General features: G+C 37.1%; 1 protein-coding gene and 1 long non-coding RNA gene across 2 annotated transcripts in view; both read left to right on the top strand.

Annotated features, from left to right (window-relative positions):
- Positions 1-18215, top strand: part of LOC139127705 (small G protein signaling modulator 1-like) — a 276762-nt gene that overhangs the window by 136911 nt on the left and 121636 nt on the right.
- Positions 6169-11797, top strand: LOC139127737 (uncharacterized). Its single transcript, XR_011551104.1, has 2 exons — positions 6169-6561; positions 9922-11797. It is a non-coding gene; the product is annotated as an uncharacterized lncRNA (long non-coding RNA).

Below are 18215 nucleotides of genomic sequence, written 5' to 3' on the forward strand. Positions count from 1 at the left end.
TGTGCTGACCTTTTCCACATGGTGAATTTTTAATGCCGTACGAGTCTTGTACGGGTCATTTTGCTTGCTTGCCTGCTTTTAATGCGTTTTATTGAATTTTTACTTTTTAGCTCCGCTGTCAGCGACGCGGAGCTTATCAAATAGGTTGATTATCCGTCGTCGTCCGGCGTCCGGCGTCCGTCGTCCGGCGTCCGGCGTCCGTCGTCCGTCAACAATTGCCTTCTCCTCTGAAACCACAAGTCCAATTGCTTTGAAATTTTATATGCAGTTCACTTGGGGTGACCTTACTTCAGTTTGTTCAAATCATGGTGAAATTTGCATATTTGTATTTTTGGGGCATTTTTTTGTGTTTTTGGTAAAAAAATCTTCTTCTCTGAAACCGCTCGTTCGATTGCTTTGAAATTTGATATGCAGTTTGCTTAGGGTGACTTAAATCAGATTTGTTCAAATGGTGGTGAAATTTGCATATTTGTGTATTTTTAAGGCAATTTTTGTCATTTTTGGTAAAAAAATCTTTAAAAATCTTCTTCTTCTAAAATACTGGTCAGATAGCTTTTATATTTGGTACATATGTCCCTAGGGATGATCTATTTCAGATTTGTTCAAATTGTGCAGAAATATGCAAATTTGCATTTTTAAGGCAATTTTTGCCATTTTTGGTCAAAAAATGTATTTCTCAAAAGTACTGGTCTGATAGTTTTGAAATTTGGTATACAGGTTTCAATAGATGAACTAAGTAATATATATTGAATTTCTGATGAAATCTGTAATTTTGTATTTTTGGGGCAATTTTTGCCATTTTTGGTCAAAAAATGTGTATTTCCAAAACTACTCATCTGATAGCTTTGAAATTTGGTATAGAGGTTTCTACAGATGAACTAAATGATATTTATGGAAATAATGATGAAATCTGCAATTTTGTAATTTTGGGGCAATTTTTGCCATTTTTGGTCAAAAAATGTGTTTCTCAAAAAGTACTGGTCTGATAGCTTTGAAATTTGGTATACAGGTTTCTACAGATAAGCTTAGTAATATATTGAATTTCTGATGAAATCTGTAATTTTGTATTTTTGGGGCAATTTTTGCCATTTTTGGTCAAAAAATGTGTATTTCCAAAACTACTTATCTGATAGCTTTGAAATTTGGTATACAGGTTTCCATAGATGAACTAAATGATATTTATTGAAATAATGATGACATCTGCAATTTTGAATTTTGGGGCAATTTTTCCCATTTTTGGTCAAAAAATGCGTTTCTCAAAAAGTACTGGTCTAACAGCTTTGAAATTTGGTATAACTAAGTGTGATATTTTGAAATTATGATGAAATCTGCAATTTTTATTTTTGGGGGGCAATTGTTGCCATTTTTGGTCAGAATATTTTATTCTCAAAAAACTACTCATCAGATAGCTTTGGTTGACATGTTCTTAGGGATGATCGGATGTGATATATTCAAAGTATGATGAAATCTTCAATTTTGTATTTTTGCAGCTTATTTTAGCCACATTTTTCTGGCCACTGCATTGAGTTATCAAAGATTTCCACCTTCTTCATCAACATGTGTCAAAAATAGTTATTCTGTACATAAACACAGCGGAGCTATATCGGCCGCTAGGTCGCTTGTTTCATTTACTGTTGGATTTTTGACTTTTTCCACTTGTGACTCTTGTAATGGATTTTTTGTTTTTGTCTTTTGTTTTGTTTGTTGTGTTAAAGGCACTGAGACGTATGTGTAGTGCATTTCTTGTAAGAATTAAATTATTATTATTATTATTATTATTATTATTATTATTAAAAATACGCGGAGTCTTTGAGGTTGGCAGTATTACTCTGTCTTATGTATTGTTGGCAGTACAACCAGCTTAATTTTGAAAGTCAGAAATTTCTCAACGGTGAGTTTTCATTACACGTTCAGTATTTTATGTGTGCACCCCTTTGGAAGCAAAAACGTCCAACTTTTATACAAGCTGATAACTTGCTCCAGACCATGACAAGTCTCTAGTTATGACATTTGGCCAATTTCAAGACTAACTGCAATGATCGTTTCCACCTAACACAAATTAGAATGACGGTACGCTGAGAGACTACACCCGCTATTGACACGAGAGAGAGAGAGAGAGAGAGAGAGAGAGAGAGAGAGAGAGAGAGAGAGAGAAGAGAGAGAGAGCGCCAGTGTGTGAAAGTTACGTATTTTACTGGTAAATAGTAGCCACTGTGTTCAGTTGAAGTAGAGAATTGGAATGTACTTCAATATAAAGATCTCACTGAGGGGAACAAAACAAGCCTTGAATGATCAAGATTGGACGAGTAGTTCCGGAGATACAGATTTTTAAAGTGATAAATTTTCATATTTTTTCCTGCCGTTCATTAAAAGTTTTTGACGTTTTTAATTAGTCCCCGCAGACGAAGTCCAGTGGGGACTTATAGATTGGGTCCCGTCTGTGCGTCCGTCCGTCCGTCCGTCATCAACAGTTTCTCAGACTCTGCTGAACCAATTTTGTTCAAACTTGGCACAAAGGCATAGCACTATGACCTACAGATGATCATTGATTTATTTTGCGATACGATTCAATATGGCCGCAAGGTGGCCATTTTGTTGCGATTTTTCATGTTTTGGACCATAACTCAGACATCCTTGAACAGATTCTGTTTAAACTTGGCACAAAGGCATAACACTATGGCCTACATATGCATGTCAAGTTATTTTGCGATACGCGATACGATCCAATATGGCCGCGAGGCAGCCATTTGTTTGCGATTTTTCGTGTCTTTGAACCATAACTCAAACAGTCTTGAACCGATTCTGTTCAAACTTGGCACAAAGGCATAACACTATGGCTTACATATGCATGCTGAATTATATTGCGATACAATCCAATATGGCCGACAGGCGGCCATTTATTTCAATTTTTTCATGTCTTTGAACCATAACTCAAACATCCTTGAACCGATTCTGTTCAAATTTGTTACAGAAGCAAAACGTTATGCCCTTCATATGAACACAAATTTATTTCCTGATATGATCCAATATGGTCGAAAGGCAGCCATTTTTTTGCGATTTTTTCATGTCTTTGAACCATAACTCAAACATCCTTGAACCGATTTTGTTCAAACTTGGCACAAAGGCAAAGCACTATGGCATACATATGCATGTATCAATTAACCTTGCGATAGGATCAAATATGGCTGCAGAACTGCAATTTTGTTGGAATTTTGCATGTCTTTGAAGCGTAATTCAAAGGTCATTACACCCATTTTGTCCAAACTTGGCACAAAGATCAAGCACTATGGCATACATGTACATGTCAATTTACTTCGTGACATGTTCCAATATGGCTGCCAGATTGTCATTTTTTTCCAATATCGCTGCCAGATGGTCATTTTTGGATTTTTTCATGTCTTTGAGGCTTAATCATATGCAAATATTCCTTAACCAATGTTGTTGAGACTTGGTACAAAGATAAAGTACTATGGCATACATATGCATGTCTACTAATTTTGTGCTATGATCCATATGGTCAATAGACAGCCATTTGATTTCAATTTTGGTGTGATTTTTTTATGTCTTTGAAACATAAACATAGGTCACTGTCCCTTGATGGACTGATTTTGTTCAAACGTGATACGAAGATAAAATACTATGGCTGCATTCTTGTGCACATTAATTTGTTTCATTATATGATCCGAAATGGCTGATGATTACAACAACATATCCGATCCCATACCATTTAAAATTCCACCAAACCATGTGTATAGTACAGGGCTGTCATTTATAGCCGGTCACGGCGGCAAATCGGCCGTCTGACACAGGTCTTGCCGCCGCCTGTTTTCCCTATTCAAGGCCTGCAATAATGATCTTTACACACGTTATGAATTCTTTCCTGTCCCAATTCTACCGTTGGCTGCGCTGTGCTACAGAGGCGCAGCCCCTAAGGCTCGTTGGTAGCCGATTTCTGATTGGTTTCAATCGGTACTGTCAAAATGCTTCGCGTGTTGTGATTGGTTTCGGACGTACACGATCGATATGGCTACGAAAAGAACGACAGCCACGTTGGATGTATGGGTCCAAAAAAGACCCCGAGATGCTTACACTAGCTTGGAGATAAAAGTAATGTTCATATTTGTAAATCATTTTATTTTCCTGAGGAATTTCAGTGATCGGGGGTTCAATCCATCAATGGTATAGCATGCAATGTAGATTTCACGCCGCGTCTGAGCAAAGTGCCATAGCATTACGTGTATTTAGCGACTGGGATTTTTGATTTGTTTTCCCGTTTGCAGATCGTGAACACTCTTTACAATCTGTGAGAATCGTTTACTCAGCGCCAAAAAAACTTTGTGGGGATTGACATAATTTTTAGTGAGTTTTGACTACCACTGAATTTGTTTGCACCAAGCCGCCGTTCTATGAAATGTATTCTTACGGTAGTACATGCTGTGTACTGTGATGTGGTTGTTTCAAAGGCCCGAGTATTGAAGTTAGATAAATATTTTCCGACATACGAAATCTTTCCTCCAAAGCAAATATCGGTATTCCGATCCTTCAAAATCTTTTACCAAGACCAACATTTTGGACACCGTGGTGCTAAGCACCAAAGGTGTCCTATGTCGCCACATGTCTGTGTGTGTGTCCGTCTGTCCGTCTGTCCGTCTGTCCGTCTGTCCGTCCGTCCGTCCGTCCGTAGACAGATTTTGTTCCACTCATAACTTAAGAACCCTAAGTTCCAATGTCATGCAATTTGGTATTTGGTATTATCATGATGAGACTTAGATCTGATTAGATTTTGGTGGGTGTGGCTTATTAATTAATTGCTCATTTGCATATTTTATGATCTAGTGGTCAGAACCAGTAAGGCCTTTCACGATGCTGAAGTTAGACACGGTTTCGGATTCAGTTTCGGATTCGGTTTCGGATTCGAGAGACTGAAAGAAATTTTATATTTTCAGCCAATTGTTACACTGTGGAATACTGGATTTTCCTTACTTTCCCTGGACCATTTTTCAGCTAAAATAATATCTAATCACACTAGACAAAGTGAAAATAAGATCACAATAAAACAATGCATATATTTCATGGCATAAATTGTGTGCAAATATTCACAAGTAAAATGGTTAAAAAATAGAAATTACAGAAAGCTTCAAAGGACTCTAATTTAAAATTTAAAGGAAGTGTCGAGCAAGGAAAACAATATTTACAAAAACATACTTAATCATTTTATATGTCACAATGTGTGTCACATGGTTTAATGTTAATATGTTGTATTAATTTGATGTTTTGATTGATGTTGTTTTACATAAATTGCATTTTGAATGTACCATACTAAACTCTCGGACTAAACTATCAGTTAATATGTTGCGTAATAAAGATAGCATTGAATGCATTTCTTTGAATTGTGCGTAGTACTGTTAGCTTGAATAGTCTGAACTGCATAATGCCCATAATTGAGATCGACAGCTCATAAGTTGTAACTTTTGACTGATTTTTCAGCAGTTTTGTCTTGTGTAGTCATGCATTACAGTTCCTAAAGTGTTTTGATTTTTTAAACTTTATAAATTATGATTATATATGAAACATTTATGTCATGAAATACATGCTATTTGTGCAGTAATTTCATCTAGTTAAAATATCTCCTTGTGTATCAGTAGTTATTATATTCTTCAAAAAAAATAATAACATAAGCTTGAAATATAATAATCGCAAACATACCATTCCATAATTTAATGACAGTAGGTCGGAATTCGCAAGACAATAGTTGTAAACATAGACACAAAACAGCACAGAACAGACAGTAAATAGACGGTACACAAACAAAGTCATATTCATGAAAGAAAGATATATGGACCTCTGGCCAGAAGACCAAGAAGTGATGTCAGGTGTTTCGAAAATGGTAAGCGCATCCTGCCCCACATGTGGCACCCGCCATATATCAATCTATAAGTCAGATAGGTAGTGGTCACTAACTAAGGCCCAATGTCACCGATGCCATCAGTGATCATTTGATGAAGAGAGATATTGTATTTATCTACCAGCTTGCGATACCTGCCAAAAAAGCGTTTGAATGTAGAGACAAATCTTGCTCTGGTGTAACCTTGATTTAATAGTTTGTAAGAGAGATGGCCATGTCTCTTTACAAAATCACCATATGAACTGCATGCTCTAGCATTGAATAAGCTGGGAAATGTATACCCCATAAGCTGGTGAGAGTGGAATATTACTTATGAGGTGTGGAAAATTGATGATACTAAAGTTAAAATCATCTCTCTTGTCATATAGCCTAGTAGAAAGGTGACCATTAGAGTCAAATTCAAGTAAAATGTCCAGATATGAAGCAGAAAAGGCCATTTCTGTAGTTTCTTTAATCTCCAATTCTGGAGGATAAATCATATAAAACTATTCTCAGTTATTCGAATCCGAAACCGAATCCGAAACTGAGTCCAACTTCAGCATCGTTGGCCTTTCAACCTCGTGCGTTGAGCAGCCATACTTTCTGTGTGTCGCTACGAGATTCAGTTCCTGCTACGTCTATCTACAGTCACAACAGTGGAGCCAGTACGACATTCGGTAAGAGGTTTATTTTTGTATCCGTATTTAGAGCATGTGTTAACTTTGCGTTGTACCGATAATAACTGTTAGTGAATGAGAGGTGAGATTGTGAGAAGCCGTGTGCGGAAAGAAACGGCCTCGAAGGTTATCCAAAGCACGTCACTAATAAGTCGTGTTAAAACTGATAAGTCGTGTTAAAACGTGTGGCAACATCTCACCACACATCGAGTATACAGTATGGGCCCTAATTATGGTCTAGTTTAAAAGAGTATCTAAATTTACGAGCGATCGACTGTAATAGTGTTTTCAATATTCACGGAGTTCATTCGAAAAATGTTAGTTGCGTGATGATGACGCCATGGGGCTTGGGCGTGCATTAAAAACAACCGTTCCCCTGATTTCTACCACACTTCGATTGAAATGATTCTTATAGTGGAAACTGAAAGTTCAACCCCGATTTGCGAGAATTTTTGGTTGTTTTTGGGCATCGTAACTTTTGTGGAGTTACGAGTGCAGTAAACGCAATATCAAGAGAAATACGAGCGTGCGGAAGTGGGGCGAAGAATATGTAAAGACATTTAACACTTCTAAATAAACAACAATTATCAAACGTTTATAAACCCATGTGTTGCAAAATGTAACTGGCGCATTTTCTTTCCGACCATTGTACAGCGGTGCACGGACAGTGGGCTATCGCCACCGGAAATATTCACAATATAGCAAGGCATTTCTGTGTTCAAGATATGACGGTCGATGAATTTCATTCGGTTGTAAAACGAATTTTAAAATTACCCCCTCTGTGTCATAGTGTGGCGTTCAAATTATGGCTAAACATTTCAGTTTAAAATGTTGAAAAATGAAGTGTACCCTTACCAAAAAGATAGCGCTATTTATAGTAGATATAGCGCTATTTTTGTAGGTTCTTAGGAGTTTTTGGTAGATCTCAAGAGGTGTTAAATAGGTGTCATTTTACTTGTAGGTCTTCAGGAATAAGTCTAGTTATGCATCTACTTAGTACCTAATAACACCTATCTTACACCTACTTCTGTATTAGATCAACAGTAGGTGACAAATAGATTTGTGTAGGTAAAGCACACCTACATTGACCTATCATGACCTATCATGCACCTAAAGGAAAATTGAGGCGCCCTCACAGGCAAACAAACGTAAAAGCCGTAGTTGAACTTTAAACCCTATTTGAATAAAGAATTCTGCCTACAGGGGTACACCCAATTGATCATTGTTTAGGGGATTTCCGGCCTTTCTTATGACAAAAGTTTGTCGGCTGCAGGCTGGTGAATATTTATGTGACCTTTGCGCTTGTTTTGGTTCCGTATTGCACCGAGTTTTCGACCCAAATGTTAAAATTGGCCAATCTGAGCGAAAGCACGGAAGTTGGACATCGATTGCTGACATTTTTTGTGGTATATGCAGTGAGTCATTTTATGGTTTTACCAAGTCCCGACATCGAGGATGACATATACTCTCAGTCTCTGGTTCGACTCTGTGAATCGACTGACAAAGTTGACGAAGACAGTGCAGCAATGATCAACCCGGAAACAACGATAACATCGATTCAAGACCAACATCGTATGCTTCAACAACTTCAAGTTGCGGTAATTCTGACGACGATTCGGGTGAGTGGAGTCATGAATTTGAAACGAGAGATGGTTTGACGATAAGAACATTGATGTTTGGTCATGGCGGGAAGTTCGTATTCGGAAAATGACGGTACCTGTTGTAATATTGAACTACATCGTTACCCGAAGCCATGGAGGTACAATGAGTTGGATGTGGGAATAGAACGATTCGCGAACTAACTGAACAGCATGGAGGCGAAGCAAAATGATTCTAAGTCAAATGGCCTGAGAACATTGAGAACCCGGAACATTTTTGATTGAACATTTTCAAGTTTGTTTCGGACTAGTAACACCAAGATTATCAAGATGGGTCTGGTTGATATGATGTATGTTTTTCAAATATTTTAGCTTGAATTTCTGGCCAACTTAATCCAGTGCCTGCCTTCAGTGCTCCTATGCCGAGAGACATGTTAATTAACTTTGTTGACAGTGACAGAGTAATACAGAGGTGATCCTGCAATTGACAAGCTTTGGAAAATTCGTTGAATTCGTGGAACATGATCACCGGTATAATCTTAGAAAATTCTGAGCGATGTTTGTCTGTGGATGTAACCATGGTCAAGTTCAAGGGACGATATTATTCCACAGAAACAAGCCAAGCATGTAAGTTAACTGGAGTCTAAGCACAAGCACATAAAAAAATAAATTTCTTGTAAAATTTTCGAACCAAAGATTGCTAAAATTCTCAATTCATAAATTGTAATGTTACTTGATCAAATGTGCATTTCCGTGCTTTTTAGAATACAGTTACTGTGGTCACATACATAGGTCTATCGTAGGTCACTAGTAGGTGCTAGTTGTATCTTAGTAGGTGTGTTGCAGATTTATGTAGGCATGTTTGTAGGTCTGTCATAGGTCTGTATAGGTACAAGGTAGGTGTCTCAGTAGGTGACTAGTAGATTTCTGTAGGTATCATGTAGATTGAAACCCTTGTTTTCCAGGTGAGGCAAGTGGTAGGTGTGCAGTAGATTTTCGTAGATATTTAAATGACTTAATTTGCATCTCATAAATATTTCGCTGAAATTACTACTTATCGCCTATGATAGACCTACTTGTTAGCTTGTAGTTTTGTAATAGGTGTATGTAGATTTCAAGTAGATATCCATTGTTTGAGTTGGAAATAAAGCTCTGTACACAAAACTTTCACCTCTTTGTCACCTATTTGTCACCTCTGTAAAATAGCGCTATCACCTACTAAAAATAGCGCTACGTTTTTGGTAAGGGTAGTCCACAGTTTGTTTCAACACATGCATATTTATTACTGGTATGTTATTTCATTTCAATAATTTAGCCCATCTTTAGTGTGTATTTTTTTATTTCTTTAGTCCATATTTGTTTAGCAGTGTTCTAAAATTTTTGAACAATTTGCAATTTATTCTGATGATATTTCAGATGCATATATTTGTGGTGATGATAACATAGTTGGTACTTTGTACAAAGATTGTGAATTTTGTGCAGTCCAGCTGCAATTGAAACATCAACTGATAATGGTGTATTAGTTTCCTATTGGATTTATCTGTCAGAATTGCACAAATCTGTGCTGAATTAGAATAATGACGCTGATCAAGAATCGCATCTGATTTCAGTTTTACAGTGGCTATTGGGAGAATGTTGTTCGCAGAGGAAATGCATAATGTGCATTGAATGTAAAATCAAAATATTTAATATGAAATTTAAATCATTTTAGTGAATCATAGCTAGACAACCTATCTCTGACATATTTTTCTTTCTTTTGCAGTACTGGTATTCACTGTGTCTTTACTGCAGCTGCTAATTAAAAAAAGAGCCAAAATAAATCAGAATACACACACTTAATACACAGACATTTGACAACAACATCCAACAGTGACATTGACAATACATACTAACAAGCAGAGCTTGTTAGTTCTAGAATATACAGAATATTATCTCACATAGTGAGTGTCTGAATATTATTCTGAATTGTATTCCAAAGCACATTCTGAAAGTACTCTTCTGAAATATCCAATAACAGTACCTTCTGAATACTTTCTAGAAATACTGAGCTTTTCATAGTGCACCTATGCACGTATTTTGAACTATCATTGATAGCGAAGGCAGTGACAATAAACATTTAATATTTACGTGCATTATATATTTAATTGAACTTGACATTTTAGAAGTACACTGACAAATATGAAAACAAAAAAGAAAAGTCAAAAAGCATCAAACCTTGCAAAGAAATTATACATGGAGAGCCGAAGGTCTTCCCCAAAAAGCCAATATGAGATTGTCTCAATCAGAGGTGATGGCAATTGTCTATATCGTGCTATAAGTTATGGGATGTACAATACTGAAGATTACCACATACAAATCAGACTTGGTGTTATTGATTATTTAACTACACATTGGGATGATTATGAAGATGTAATCAAAGTTGAATATGCAAGGTGGCATATCCAAACGAAAGAGGAATATGCACACTATATGAGCAGACATGAACCAGGTTTAGCTACATATGCAGGTCATATTGAGTTGACTGCAGCTGCTATTGTGTATAATGTATGTATCCAAGTACATCTTGACCCTGCAAATAACCCCATAGACACTGTTGGCAATTTGTGTTAACACACAATTCCTTATTTAATGTGCAATGGTCAAACACTATCCATGAAATATCTACACATCTCCCTAATACACTGATGACCCACGGTGTCCACTCAAGTCTCACTTGATTTTAATGTTTAGGGCAATCAAAAAATGTAGCTAGGCTTGACTATATACTTTCGCGGTATCTTGCACGTACGCATACGGCGGTAAACCAATGTTTTGAATATGGATATATCATGCATGTAGTGAGCCTACCCACTTGGCCGGCGTGGGTTTCGACAAAACTCTGACTACTGTGAGGGATATCAGAATAGATAGTCATCAGGAGAAAAGATTTGATCGTTAACTTTCACGCGCAAGGATTTACTACGTAAATCAACATATTGTCAATCTTGTCGATCGAGAGGCCGACGGACAACGATGCCACGCAATTTCATTAGCGGATGTAAACTTTCGTATGTAATTGTTTGTATGACGTAGCGTCTACTCAAATTGTCTCTGGTACTGGTCTCGTATTTACCCCATTACATTTGTAAATTTTCATACTGGAAATTCATAGCCGGTAACTCTGTGGAGGTCTTGAAACAGACAAAATAAAATTACGCAGTATCAACCAGACGCAGATCGGAATTTTTTTGTCGTGACGTTAATATGGTCACATCAGTTTTGCAGTGGGGACAAGATTTTGTTTAATTCTAATACGATTAGCTGTTATTGAATGGGAACGTATTACAATTATTGAATTACTTTCTGCAGATGTTGTTTCTTAAGAAATAGTTTCGGCAGGTGTAGTTTCTAAAGGTACATCTGAAGGAATAGTTTTTGCAGATGTAGTTTCTGAAGATACTGTTTCATCAGCCTGAGAATCACACAATATTGAGGTATTGTCAGCTGGTACTGCCATACAAGCCTTGGGCTTAGATGAGTACTCCAGTGATTCTGATTATGGTTCAGATTATGATCTTTATTAAGCAGGTTGTAATTCAACAGAATTTGTATGCAAATAATAATAACCTGGTGTATCAATAAACATATAAACTCTGTAATACTTCTGTTTGTCTTTCATAATTTATTTCACAAGATTCAATTTCATGTTACTTTTGATACTTCAGTTATAATAAACTTGACAGTAAATTGCCCTCAAAAATGCCACCACAGGCCACCAATTGAAGATGAATAATTAGAAAAGCTTCAGCTTCAGGAGGGGGACACCCCCTCCTGGCCTCCCCCCGCGTGCGCTTGCGCGCACGCCTTGCTCCGCTTCGCTCCGCGCAAGGCTGTACCCTCCTGTTCTTTCACTTGTACCCTTCTATTCTGAAAAACATTGACAGCCCTGATAGTATGTGCCGTCATGACACTAGAGGCAGTGAGGGCATCGTTATGTGTGATGTAATCAAAAGTTCATTCAGTGGTCATTACCGGCAGAGATGAGTCATTTATTGAACGTTCCTCAGATTACTTTATTATGCAAGTCACAGGCCTGATGCACCAGTTGCATCAATGTCATTCCACAGCTACCTAGACCACAGCTACCTAGACACCAAAGATTATAACAAAATGGACAAGCGGGGACTGTGTCATCAACGATGACTTGTTTATATGAAGTTTTGATGTCAATATATCAGAAATAATACATAAATAACTTTGATGAAAGCTTAAAACCTGTTGCAATATTCCTTTTGAAACCAATTGTGGCCATTCACTCTGAAAAAACTTATTCAACTACAAATTATATGCGGTCAAAATTTGAATATTATCTAATTTCACCGACCGTAAAAACAGTGCGTTCACAGAAAAACTAAGTCCACCTAATTAAATATGCAAAAATTAAATATCTCGATTATTCTTCCACATAGAGACATAGAATTTTCAATTTGTAGGTTTTCAAACATGCTGAATTCAATGAAATCATTCAAAATGATGTCTGACCATATCCTATGTAGTTTCCCTGATCAGCCTTTCAGGTATGCTAATTTATGCAAATTATTACATTTCAAAAAGATTTATTCATTGTAAGTTTCTGTAATTAGCAATATGTCAGCTAAATGGGTAACTACAATCATTGGTGCCAGACTAGCCCATAAAAACCACTCATGGTGTGCGATGTATGCATTCTGCCACTAAATTTTGTTTGCATTTGTTAACATTAAAGAAAGTAACATTTTGTTCAGTTTACGAAAATTTACCAGTCCCAAAGCATCTTCTGAAGTAAATTCTGAATCGCAGTGGTTTCAAACTTTCCAAAGATATGAGTAAATACTTTGTTTTACGCGAATATATACAATCTATGAGCACACGCACCCGGCCTTGCTCGGTCATAACGTCGGTGGCGCTCGGGCTTCTAATTGACTCAACGCACTTGTCGATCAATTTCCATCAAAATCGCTCGTCAAATTTTCATGACACTTCACAATCTTACTAATTATGAACTAAACTTTATCATCAGAAGAAAGTCAGTTACCCTCAATTTTGCTGTCTTGAGGTCAAAAATTTCCATCAAAGTTCGTTCGTTTTGCATACTGCGAGCTGCCACCCGATGTTTATTAGCATTTGTTAACAATAAAGCCATATAGTCCATTCGTTCAGAAAAAAATTACAAGTTCCATTTTTAAAGCATCTTCTGAAGTAAATCCTGAATCACAGTGGTTTCAAACTTTCCAAAACTACAAGTAAATATTTTGTTTTTACGCGAATATACACTCATCCAAACTGTCTACGCAGTACGCGATAGCGTACACACTGGCCTCACTCAAGTCACAATGTCGGTAGCTGCAATAATTGTAGCCCACGGGCCTTTGTTTACCGTGTAGGCTATTCAGCCCCGGCCATGCCAGTGGCTGAATAGCCAACACGGCAAAACAAAGACACGTGGACTACAATTATTGCAGCTATGTCGACAGCCAACACGGCAAACAAAGGCCCGTGGGCTAAAATTTTTGCAGCGGAAATGTCGATAGTGGCACTCACGCTACCTCCCGATCGCGCTCAACGTACTTGTCGATCAATTTCCATCGAAACCGCTCAACAAAATTTCATGAAACCTTCGAATCTTACTAAATATACACTAAATTTTATCATCAGATAGCCGCTCATACAAAATTTTGCTGTCTTGAGGTCGAGATTTTCGATCAAAGTTCTTCTTTCAATTTCAAACGATGACAACATGTGAATATCGCAACATCGGGGCTCTGACACATTAGAAAATAACCTGACGTTTCCAACAAGGGGTCATACATTGAAATCGGCCCATACGTTTCAGTGGAATGTTCCATTTAATATAGGGGTCGCAAAATCACCCTTTTCTAGCACCCACGCAAGAGAACAAAACCCAATTTTCAAGTTTTTATAACTTTTATTTGTTTCATTTTTTCGATTATATTTCTTTACAAATGAAAGAAGAAGTTTATTACAATCAAATGAAGTATCATGAGTGAAAAAAACATCATTTATTTAGGAGAAATATGCCTTTAAAGTTGGGACTTTTTACGTGAACTTCACTCGGCAGAACAATTTTTCCGGTGTTTGACATGGCTAGTTTTACAGCAAGTGATTCGGTCGTGATGTGTTGCTCGCCGATAGATCGCTTGTTCTATTAAATCATCCAGTCGTTGGCTTAAAAGAGTTGCAGAGCCGGAAACGGCACAATCATTTCCGCTACAGACAAACAACGTATGAATGAGATGCAAGGTCGCAGAGCTCTCCGATTTTATAGTATGAAACAAAGGAGACAGTTAGATTTCTAGCTGATGACTGGTCAATTGCTGACTACACAGAGATAGCTATGATTTCTGTGACAATATAACTAAATATAATTGACTGTGAGATTGATTCAGTGAACAATATTCAAGGGCTCGTTGACCAAAATGGCATACTTTATTGAGGTAGAATATCCATCATTGTTAATAAAATGTAAAGGTTACAAGCATTCATGACCCCTGATATTCTGACGCAATCGATCTTTTGAAATGATTATCAAAATTTGTGTACAGAGAAAATAAAAAGCATACTGTAAGTACAAATGTAAAAAAGAACTTTTCATTTGCTGTTGTCTGATTTCTCAGAGTTTTCTATTTCATCATTTTTATCCTCAAAAAAATCATAGAGAGACAGACAAGTCTTCAAAAATACAATTTCCCACGATCTTACTTTGTCTGGTGAACAAGCCACTCTAAAATTTCTTCAAAAAAGTTTCTTCTTTCTTCGAAAATTCTCTGGCAAAAACTCCGTATATGACGCCATCACGGATAAACAGCATCAGAGTTCATGTGCCTAGGTCGTGAACTTGTTTGACTGAACATTTAGTAGTCGCGCTAGTCGTACAATGGTACCAGAAGAAGTATCGCTCGCTTGAGTTGCATGTATTAATAATAAGAAAGATATCTGTGATATTTGAAATGCAATGACAAAAAACACAAAATGGTTAACAAAAAGACGGACGTGATGTAACGGGTCATGATCTGTACAAAATGCTGTACGCAGGTTATTGTGTACACTCGTTCGGTGCTCTGCCATTCAACGGTTCACAGAGCTATGCTGCACCGCGACTGTGTACTGGAGATAGTAAGTGTTTATTCAACGTTTAAAACTACTTTGACTCTCATTTTTCGTATGCCTGAGCCCGAATTTGATCATTCATGACGCCCCTCACTTCAAGCCCTCACATTTGCTCGCACTTAGATTGTGAGAGCCCTCACTCCAAGCCCTCACATTCACTCGCACTTTGATTGTGCTGGCCCTCACTTCGGCCCCTGCACTTGTTGATTTCCGGCACCCTTACATACCTCAACATTTGGTGGTCGACAGTAAAATCCCTACGGGTTTTCTCATCGCCAACGAATTTTACTGATGTTTACAACCAGTAAAAATGTTCGAAGTATCTACATGTTGACGTATCGATTTTTGGACAAGCCTTTCTCTAACGAGAAATTTAAAGAAAAGTGTATGTCCCGAAACGCTCAAAATCTGTGATTTTTGCAGGGGTGTATGCCCCAGTGAAAAACAAAATCAAATCACTCTGGTCGAAAAAGGAATATGTCAAGCCCTAGCCTGGTTCACTAAATAAAACTCTGGGCAAGTATTTTGGTTCAATTTAAAAAGCCCTAGGGTTTTGAACTTTTGACTACCTAATTTGCATATCTGTGTTGCCACCGGGCGCGTGCTCACAGCGCAACTGGTTTTTGACGTCTCTCTGCATTTCGGAAATGTGTGCCGAACATTTTCCTCAAAGTCAAGGGAAAGATCAGAACACACCCATAGGCATAGCAATCACACAAAAAGATCCCGGTGTCCCATCTTAAGGCATATTAAAGGGACATTAGCTTTAACTTTTGACTAATTATTAGCTCCCATTTGCCATACATATATGGCAATTGGGAGGTTATATGGTTGAAAAAAGTCTGTATGTGAGATGTCTGTCTGTATGTATGTATGTATGTGGGATGTCTGTCCGTCCAACGCAAAAACTCACGAACCGCTGCACGTATTAAGCTGATTTTTGGTGTAGTGATGCCATATATGGTGTAGATGTGCCGTTGTTAAAATGAACTTTTTAGTCCCATAGATATGCAAATGAGGTAGAAAAAATGGCGAAAATGGTCAAAAATCAATAACTCAGGAACTACTCATCTGATCATTGTCATATTTGGGTTTTAGGTACCTTAGGCCCAACTCATTTAAACATATAGATTTGATGTCAATATTTGATGGTTTCTATTTTTAATGAATTTTCTTTCTTTCTTTTTTTGCCATTTTAGTAAAAAATTTTTTTCTCTTAAATCAATGGTCAGATCGCTTTAAAATTTGGCGTGCAGGTGCCTTGTGATAACTCAAAATAGAATTCATCAAAATTATGGCAAAATTTGCAAATTTGTATTTTTGGGCAATTTTGCCATTTTTCCTTAAAAAAATCTTCTTTGAAACTGTGTATGCCATTATTTTCTAATTGGGTGTGCAGGTTTCTAGGATTGACCTGAAGATGACTCTGTGAACTCAAAGCGAAATTTTGCAAATTTTGTGGTACTTTTTGCCATGCTTTCAAATTTGGTACATAGGTGAAATGTATTAGGTCATTCATTCAAAATCAAGTACTGCCTGTGCGAATGAGCAGATTATGATTGTGCTGTTCCAGGCTGAGGTGTTATTGATAGGAATGATGCAATGTTAGACGGTAATTGATGTTTTAACTGAATTTGACTTACACTGTATGTAACTCTTGTACTGTATAAACCCTATCAATTCACCCAGAAAAAATAATTAATATGATTGTAAATAATTGAATTAATTGGGTAATCAACAAAGCAAAATAATTTTAGTGTAGAATTATTAGAAAGTTCAACTTTATTTGACAGTTCATAGTGAAATGCTTACCATCTTGGAGGATTAAAACATATATAGGCAACTTTCCTGAATCCCAACTTTGACACATTCTGAACCGTCATATATTGTACTCTGTGTTATCTAAAAAAAATAGCTCATAATAGTTTGTCATGATAGGTTGGTCAAATAAATAGAGATAGAGAAAGTTCCTATTTCCATTTATGGTTGACTTGGTAAGGATAAAATAAAATTACTTTTTGAGGAAAAAAACTAGAGTGGTCAATTAAAAGAGTGGTCAAAGTGATAGGGTTTTTATGGTGAAGCTGGGCTGTAAGATTCCTCATGTGCTATTTATAGCGATTATCCAATCTGTGTAAACCGTGCAATGAAAGTGTTACATGATTCCTTATAATGCTTTTGATGACCTAGAACTTAAGTTGCAAACATTTGTCTCTTCAGTGTGCTTTCTCTGAGTACCTACAGGCTCAACTTATTTAACAGAACTTACTTGCAATGTTAATTTGAAAGTTAAAATGTGCTTGGTTAATAGGATAAAAATACTGATAAAGATAACCAGCTGAAGGTTCTTTATAATCTGACAGATTTGCTGTTTTTACGCTCCCATATATGCATATGTATATATTCAAAAGGGTGGTATTCGTATAAGGTGGCAAAATGGCATCTGTGTGTATGTATGCCCGGCGGTGGCAGTCCCCGGGTTGGTGGGTACCCATGCTTGTTACCCAAGTTTGAAAAGTACCCCTTTCCTAGAATATTTCTGAGAAAAACACCCCCTATTTGTGGCAAATCTGGGAGAAATTAGCTGTAAAAAACATACCCTTATTTTCGAAATCTAGGAGGTTAGTATGTTGACTTCCAGGGTTGACCCTGGAGGTTGACTTTGTATACATGTACATACATCACAAATGTTTGTCCTCACCTGATTTTAGTCACATTCATACACAATCATCACCCTTATCCGTTTGGATCTGGAGTTCATATATACATACAAACGTACGGTTACCGTACTGTTTTTCATTTTCTTTGTGAGTGAGACTAGACCAGATTTAGTGTCCTAGGGAGATTATGAAAGGACTACCCCTAATCTCGGAGGTTACTCTGAAAAAGTACCCCTTTTTCTCGATTTCA

The sequence above is a fragment of the Ptychodera flava genome, unplaced genomic scaffold, assembly GCF_041260155.1.
Source record: "Ptychodera flava strain L36383 unplaced genomic scaffold, AS_Pfla_20210202 Scaffold_35__1_contigs__length_1935909_pilon, whole genome shotgun sequence".
NCBI classification, from domain to species: Eukaryota; Metazoa; Hemichordata; class Enteropneusta; family Ptychoderidae; genus Ptychodera; species Ptychodera flava.